The sequence below is a fragment of the Octopus bimaculoides genome, chromosome 11 (assembly GCF_001194135.2).
Source record: "Octopus bimaculoides isolate UCB-OBI-ISO-001 chromosome 11, ASM119413v2, whole genome shotgun sequence".
Lineage (NCBI taxonomy): Eukaryota > Metazoa > Mollusca > Cephalopoda > Octopoda > Octopodidae > Octopus > Octopus bimaculoides.
Genome location: NC_068991.1, coordinates 14,369,255 through 14,378,212, shown reverse-complemented (window position 1 = coordinate 14,378,212; position 8,958 = coordinate 14,369,255). Strand labels below are relative to the sequence as shown.

The 8,958-nt window shown below is 34.1% G+C and overlaps 1 protein-coding gene across 3 annotated transcripts in view; it reads right to left on the bottom strand.

Moving 5' to 3' along the window:
* Positions 1 to 8,958, bottom strand: part of LOC106871315 (uncharacterized) — a 399,672-nt gene that overhangs the window by 76,506 nt on the left and 314,208 nt on the right. For 2 of the 3 annotated variants that reach the window (XM_052971507.1, XM_052971508.1), the window contains one exon: positions 7,231 to 7,333. The gene's annotated coding sequence lies outside the window, so the exon portion shown is untranslated. Of the gene's footprint in view, positions 1 to 376; positions 423 to 7,230; positions 7,334 to 8,958 lie in introns of those variants that run through there. The other variant, XM_052971512.1, reaches the window with a different exon arrangement.

Sequence of the window (8,958 nt, the reverse complement as noted above, 5' to 3'; positions counted from 1 at the left end):
CATGCAAATAAAAGGTTTCTTCCAGTTTCCTTCAACCAATTTCACTTATAAGTTATTGGCCAGTCTACATTAGTTGCATTAGAGGATGCCAGTTAGCAGTGTCCATGCAATGAGATTGAACTCCTAATCACGTGGAACCAAGGTGAACCACAGATTCATGATGTAAATATAAACAGTGTAATTAAAAGCTGCTACTTGTTTTTTTGTTGGGTTTTTTCTCCTTTTTTTTTCTCTTCTTTTTCGTAATTTTTGTGATGTAAAACACAAACGTTTTCAATACCCTGAAACAGGGTGCCTAATGAAGCATTGAATGTTCATAAACAGAAATACACTTAGAGATCAACCAGAAAAAAAAACAACAATGTACTAAACTTACAGTTTTAGCGTATTTTCATCCAACTGCTATAAACAAGAGTTCCAAAGCTACTATTGAATACCAAACCAAATTGTTGATATATATATATATAAACATACTCACGTGCAAGCAAGCATCTATATATATATATATATATATATATAGTGTGTGTGTGTGTGTGTGTGTGAGTACACATTCTCATTTATCTATTTTATTTATTTATTTATTGATATTCAAACAGATATGACCACATAGATATGTAATTCCTTGTCTATGTTCGCAATAAAGTACATATATATTTGTATGACTGTGTTTATGTGGACGGACACACATATCTAAAGGTACATAGTTCTTAATGTATGTAAGGTATGAGTTTGCAGTCCTAACGTCATGTTTACATTCGTACATACATTAGACTCTACGCACTTCTAGTAGAAGCTGGTATTGATTGAATTTATGTTTTCTGTATGATTAAACTTGATACACACACACACACACACACAGAGGCATAAATATTCATGCATACAAAATTACATATATTCACTCCTATACACATACACACATGTACATTTCAGGGCTAAATGAGTCAAACACGAGATGTGACATCAACATTTAAATTAGAGTTTAAAATTTTAATTGCTGAGTTAATGCTATAAAATGATAAGAAATGTGCGCGCACGCTTGTGTGTATAGATATGTATATGTGTACTTAGATACATGCATATATATATATGTGTGTATGTATTTATATTATAATACATAAATTTACTTGAGAAAAAGGTAGCTAGATAAGGGGAAACTGGATTTGGGGTCAGAGATAAATAGATCAAAAATGAGTGAAAAGTAGAGAGAGGGCTCTTTCCTGATAGGATGTCATTTTAAATATAAACATTACTGCTTCGATTTTTATATTTCTCATCAGCACTAAAATACAGATGGATCATTCTTTTCCTTTATTCTTTTACTGGTTCCAGTCATTTGACGGTGGCCATGCTGGAGCACTGCCTTTAGTCGAGCAAATTGACCCCTGGACTTATTCTTTGTAAGCCTAATACTTATTCTGTCACTTTTGCCTAACCGCTAAGTTACGGGTACATAAGCTCACCAGCATAGGTTGTTAAGCGATGTTGGGGGCACAAATATTGGGGGAAATATTGTTCGCAGAATAACCATATATCAGAACAGAAGGTTGGAAGTTTTTTGTATTATTTATTCACCATTACATGTCTCATTTGCTAACTGGAGTTACAAAATTGTACATGTAGGATAAACATGTAAAAAACCTCTTATTAGAAAGGAACATTAACTATGACATAACGATCCATGATAATGGATCACTTTATGCATCATTGCACAAGATTTGCAATTGAGGAAAAATATTGCATAATTACTTCCAAATTAGAGATATTAAATTGTAAAAATAATTTTACATTAAAATGTTCTCATAAGTATACAAAAGCATTTAAACATTTCAACAGTAAATTACCCATAAATTATAATTGCTTTTCCTATAATCTAATATGCATAATTTTTCTAAAATGTTTTTTACCATATTTAATAGATAGATAATTAATTGTCATGACAAAATTTTATGTTTATTTTTCATTTTTTTCTATCAAATGATGTCATCTAGAAGTTGAAAACTAAACTGGCTTTTCTGAGAATATATTTTTTCTTGATATTCTTTTTGGATGCGTTTATCTAACGGAGATATTTTCTTGGTTCACTTTGGATTTGGCCTATTTTGGATTGCCGTGATAATGTTGTGTTAGCATATACTTTTGCATATATCAATTTGACTGGATTTTTTCTCACTATTTTGTATATCAAACTATGCTAGCACAATAGAAATAATCATCAGTAATGTGTAGTGTAATCATCAATCAAATATGTAACATTCTTCATTCTTGTTTCTTACATAGAATTTCTTGAAATTCTTTCCAGTGATATTTGGATTTACTTGTCATGCATGACGAATTATCTTGGATATTAATTCTACCTGAAGTTATTGGTATCTGATTGTTTTATATAATTAACCAAATTCATTTGATACATTGCTTTATAGATATCTGCCTGGATTTATTAATCCTTTTTAATTCTTTTATACATATGTATAAATGTGTGTGTGTGTGTACACACACCCACACACACACATATATATACACATACATTTGGCTGATGCCAGTGTTGCATGCTTGGTACCCATACTGGTGGCATGTAAATAACACCCTTCGAGCTTTGGGCCTCACAGAAGCAGGCTCAAGTGACCGAGACTTTGGACAAGTGGCTGAAAATTTTGGACAAGTAACCGATACTTTGGTAATGTGCTTGAGAAGACCTATCAAGCCAAGTGAGATTGTAGTCATTGCTGATGCTAGTATTTAGTAACTAGCATGTAAAAAGCACTCACTATACTCATGGAGTGGTTGGCATTAGGGAGGGCATCCAGCAGTAGAAATCATACCAAATCAGGCTGAAACTTGGTGCAGCTCCTCAGCTTACCGGTTTTCAGTTAACCCGTCCAACCCATACCAGCATGGAAAACGGACATTAAAATATAATGAGGATGATGATGATATCTATCTATCTATCCATCTATGTGTGTGTGTGTGTATTTTTAAAAATGTAGAGGGAACACACAAGTAAGTAGATATTTATGAAAAAGAAGAATGAAAATGCTACTTTTTTAAAATTAGGCACATTTGAATTTCTTTATGTAAATACATTAAAAGAAAAATGCCTTTCTTTTACATGTTTCGGTTTTTGAAAAACCTTATCAAAAATTAGAAATGATACATTTCTAAATCTCTCAGAGAGACTTAAGCAGTAGTGATACAATAAAGTAGTTGTATGCTGTCAACTTAACGTGACAGTCCCAAGAAGGGAATCATACTACTGCTATTTAGCCCTAGGAAGCTGCACCGCTTCCTGTCGGCCTTGACACATTTCCTGTGAAAGGTAGAGAGAGGGTTCTTTCGTGATAGGATGTCACTTTAAATATAAACATTACTGCTTCAATTTTTATATTTCTCATAAGCACTAAAATACAGATGGATTATTCCGAGTTTAAAAAATTTAGACTCGATCGATACTTCCTTATGAAATGCATTTCCTTGCTAATGCGTTCATTTTGGCTAGCATTGTCTTTGAATTTGTATAGTGGAAATGTTGTGAATTTGGGAAATTTGTTGGATGTACATTCATCTATGTGTTGGCTGACAGATATTCTCCTGTATTCCGGAATTCTAATTTGAGATTTGTGCACTGCCATCCTCTGACGTGGGCTGTTTTTTGTGTGTCCAGCATGTTGCCTCTTCCTGTTTGATTTTCAATGAGATATTCTCATCAGCAGAGCACATGACCTCTATGATGGTATATACGTTTTCATGTCTGTCCCCAAACAACAATATCTGGCCTGTTATGTTCTCATTTGGTAGAAGTTTTCAAAATATTCTCAGTGGTCATGTACATACTCAATAATACTGAGTTTCTCTATATTTATTCCATGTATACATATATGTACACATGTATTCATTTGTGTGTGTATGTATATGCATGTACATGTGTATGCATAAACATAAAATATCTGTTTATTTTGCATTTATTTCTCCCACTGTAATTTTTTTTATGTTATATCTAACAAACAATTAAAATTAATTTTAATTCATTCTTGTTCTCTAAGAATAATAGAATAATGACAAAAAAAAAAAAAAAAATTAAATGCTGTGAGATTCACATAGTAAACATTATCAAACACTGATATTTAATTTCTCATTATAAACAAAAATATATTTAGAATCTAGAATAAAAAAAAAAGAATTTTCAGTAATTTGCATGGATTTGCAAAATTTCAAGTTGAAAATCAATAGAATATTATTCCTGCATCCCTGGATGTAGTTTCTGTTATTTCTGCATGCAAAGACATATAAACCTATATCCAGAAAAAGACCACTCGACTGTTTCTGATTACCATGGAATCACACACCAACACATTCCAAGTCAACAACAACATCTTTGTGAGGGTGTTCACTGTGCTAAAAATAGCAGCCAAATATTTCTTGTTTCAATCCCTACTGTCTTACAAAAGTGGATGCCTTGCATAATTAGATCATGGTTGGAAAGAAAGCCTTTGTTCATAGGTCTTCTCAGACAAGGCTGACCTAGGGTTAAACAACTACAGTGGCTTAGTGGTGGTTAGGGTGTTGGACTCATTTTTTAAAATTGTTTTTATTCTTTTTGTTTCAGTCATTTGACTGCGGCCATGCTGGAGCACCGCCTTTAGTCGAGAAAATCGACCCCAGGACTTATTCTTTGTAAGCCTAGTACTTATTCTATTGGTCTCTCTTGCCGAACCACTAAGTGACAGGGACATAAACACACCAGCATCAGTTGTCAAGCGATGTTGGGGGACAAACACAGACACACAAACACATACATACACACACACACACATATATATATATATACATATACATATATATATATATGCGATGGGCTTCTTTCAGTTTCCATCTACCAAATCCACTCACAAGGCTTTGGTCAGCTCGAGGCTATAGTAGAAGACACTTGCCCAAGTTGCCACGCAGTGGGACTGAACCCGGAACCATGTGGTTGGTAAGCAAGCTACTTACCACACAGCCACTTCTGCGCCTATAAGATGATCATAAGATTGTGGTTTCAATTCCTGGACTGGGTGACGCATTGTGTTCTTGAGCAAAACATTTCAATTCATGTTGCTCCAGTCCACTCAGCTGACAAAAATGAGTAATCTTATGACAGACCAGTGTCCCCTCCAGGTGGGGAATATATACACCATGCAAACTGGGAAACCAGCCCTTATGAGTTGGTATAACTTGAAAAGGTAACCTCACCTAGAAGGTAACTAAGCAACTACAACAACTGATTTTTCTAACACTACCATAGTGTCCAATACAGTGAGGAAAAGAAAGATATTGTATGAGAGAAAGAAAGAGAGAATTTGTGGGAGGGAGAGAGAGAGAGAGAAAAAATTGTAATAATAATAATAGTAAGATCAACAGCAAAATAATAATAATAATAATAGCAACAACGACAACAACAATAATCATGATGAAGTCTGCAAAGAGGTTGTTTATTGAGAACAGCTAAGACACTATGAAGGACACTTGATTAGACTGACTTGAATAAAAAAAAAAATGTAAAAGGCGAGGAGGAGGAGGAGGAGGAGGAGGATGCTTGAAATTTTAAGCTAGTAGCTGCAGCTCAGTATCAAAGCAGAAAAGTGGCCGAGTTAAAGGAGCTATCTTGAGGTAAAAAAAAATGCATTAATAAAAATGTGCTTGTTGCATATTGTATTCAAGTGCACTACAACTCGATGGAAAAGAGTAAAAAGAAGAGAGAAAGCAGCCATAAACCAAGAAAAAAAAGACAGTGATAAAATCCAAAGGCCAAGCACAGTGCATAGAATAAAACACAGAGCAAAAAACAGAAAATTGAATTACAGAAAAAACCAAAGTGAGAGCAAAGGCACATGAGGTGTAGTACTGGTGAATTGCAGGAAGCATGGAGGTTTTGAAGGATGCCATGTCCTGACAGCTAACAACTGCTGTGGGTAGTTTATTCCATGTTTCAGCGAGTCTGAGTGTGAAAAAAAATGTTTCTGAAAATCATGGAAGCTGTATTATTTTTTTGATTTGAATGTGAAACAAAATGTTTCCAAAAGTCGTGGAAGCTATGTCGTTTTTTTGATTTGTATGTGAAACAAAATGTTTCCGAAAGTCATGGAAGCTATGTCGGTTTTTTGATTTGAGTGTGAAACAAAATGTTCCCAAATGTGATAAATACAATGCTGTTTTTTTGATGTGTGAAAAAGAGAAAAAAAAGGTTATGAAAGAGGGGAAGTAAAAGTGATAGATATTAAGAGATATATATATAGAGAGAGAGTGAAAAAGAAAGATAGTGAGAAAACGTAAAAACAGATCGCGAAATGAGACAGAAACTACAGTTTTATCTGTTGACTTACATCAGGTTTATATTAACATCAACAACAAATCTTGGTTTTAATGATCTGGCAAAGTATGATGAAATGAAACCACAAAATCTTACTAAGCATATTCAGAGCTGTCTTCACAGCATCATGGGTAAACCAATGCATGAGGCCCTAATAGTATTAAGTCATTGGCAACAAGCCACCTACATACTTAGATTAGAGTCGGGCCCCCTAAACCCATGTGAACCCTGGTCAACTGCCCAGCGTGTTCATGCTTCAAACAGCACTGGGCATATCCTAACACAAATCACCAGTTTTAAATTCTAACATTAATCATCACATCTGTATCCTAACATTAGACAATATGCTCACATTAACCACATGTTCTATATGCTCATACTAATTACATATTCTCAAGGCAACAGGAAAGATTCTTTGTGGTGGGTCATCTAATTAGTGATAGCAGCCAAATCTCCCTCAAATGAAAAATAGTGAGGAAGGGAGAACATATTGGATAGTCTAATTTTAGACAGGTCTTAAAAGACAGGATGTTGATAGCCAAAATGCCTTTGAGCAGAACTTTTCTCAAAAGAAGTGGAGCTAAACATCAACAATAATTAAGGGTATTCTAGCTGTGCCCATTCTGTATATTTCCAATGTATAAGAAACTCAGGAACATATAATCCATGGGTCCCTTTCTAAGACAGTGGAAGACTGATCTGAACGTAATTTTACTGCTATTTCTAGTAAATTTACTGACCATATAAAGACGCTTATATTAACTTGTTAGCAATGCGTAGTGGTGATTGGTTGTACAAGTGATGTCAGTGATGATGATGATGATGATGATGATGGTGATGATGATGGCGATGCTGAGAAAGATGAGGAATGGTTTATTTCTACTTACCGATTGCTGTTTGAGATTCCATTTGCTACGTTAAAAGTATCCAAGAATATTAAAAATGTTTGAATTCCTCCTATAGGTACCATTTTTATTCCAAAAAGATTCCCTGCAAAATAATAGAAACATACATAAATAACAGAAATAACACACACGTCTCTCTCTCTCAGCTCTCTATCTCCCTTTATATATATGTAGATATATATATATATATATATATATATATATATAGATATATAGATTGATAGATATCGGAGTTTGTATGATTGTGTATAGAAGAATATATTACTCAAGGTAATTCCAACTTAGTCTGATTTTCACATTTTATTATTTACCAGGTTTATATATATATATATGCTTTTATGCTTTTACTTATTTTCAGTCATTTGACTGTGGCCACGTTGGAGCACCACCTTTAGTTGAACATATCGACCCCAGGACTTATTCTTTGTAAGCCTAGTACTTATTCTATCAGTCTCTTTAGTCGAACCACTAAATCATGGGAGTATTAAACACACCAACATTGGTTGTCAAGTGATGGTGGGGGGCACAAACACACACTCACACACACATACATATGACGGGCTTCTTTCAGTTTCCGTCCACCAAATCTACTCACAAGGCTTTGGTCGGCCCGAGGCTATAGTAGAAGACACTTGCCCAAGGTGCCACACAGTGGGACTGAACCCAGAACCATGTGGTTGGTAAGCAAACTGCTTACCACACGACTGCTCCTGCACTTATATACACATATACATATATATATATATATATATACTCCAGGTGATATCTCAATTAATGGAAGACAGCTGTTTCTACCATAAGAAGCTTGCATTCAGAGCTGAGTGCTTACACAACATATCATAACTTCTTCAGAGCCATGAACACTCAGCTCTCAGTGCAAGCTTCTTATACCAGAAACAACTGTAAGCTATCCACTCACAAGGATTCAGTCATCCTGAGGCTATAGATAGAAGACACTTGCCCAAGGTGCCACACAGTGGGACTGAACCCAGAACCATGTGGTTAGAAAGCAAACTGCTTATCATACAGCCACACACACACACATACGTGTATGTGTGTGTGTGTGTGCATTTACACTTAAACAAAACAAATTACGATATACGTGGATCTACGGAAGATGACATGAAAGAGGATTAATAACAGTAACATATTGTTCTATTCCTTATATACCATTGCATAACATCAAACAGGTGTTCACCATTCAATATCTAGTTCAACCATTAATGAATTTAATTTAATTTAATTACATTTGATATTAACAATTATTACTTATATTTTAATATGTGTTTTCTTGAACTGATGAACATCTAATATCTTCATAAGAAAGTTGAGAGCTGGTGAAAGCATATGCATGAGTGTGTGTGTGTGTGTGTTTAGTTAAGTTTTCATAACAAAGAGAAAAATTTGCACTTTATTAATGAATTTGAAGAAAGCAAAACATGAAACATATGGCCTTTGAATGAAAGCAAATACTGTGATTCCTTCCATAATGTTTTAATGCTCTGACAATTTATTGCATTGCACATGTACACACACACACACATTAATATATGTATGAAAATATGATTTTATATAATGTGTCAGTGTGTACATATATATGCATATATATGTGTGTGTGTATATATATATATATGTGTGTGTGTGTGTGTTAATGTATATCTATGTATATACAGGTATATATATATATATATATATATATATATATACACA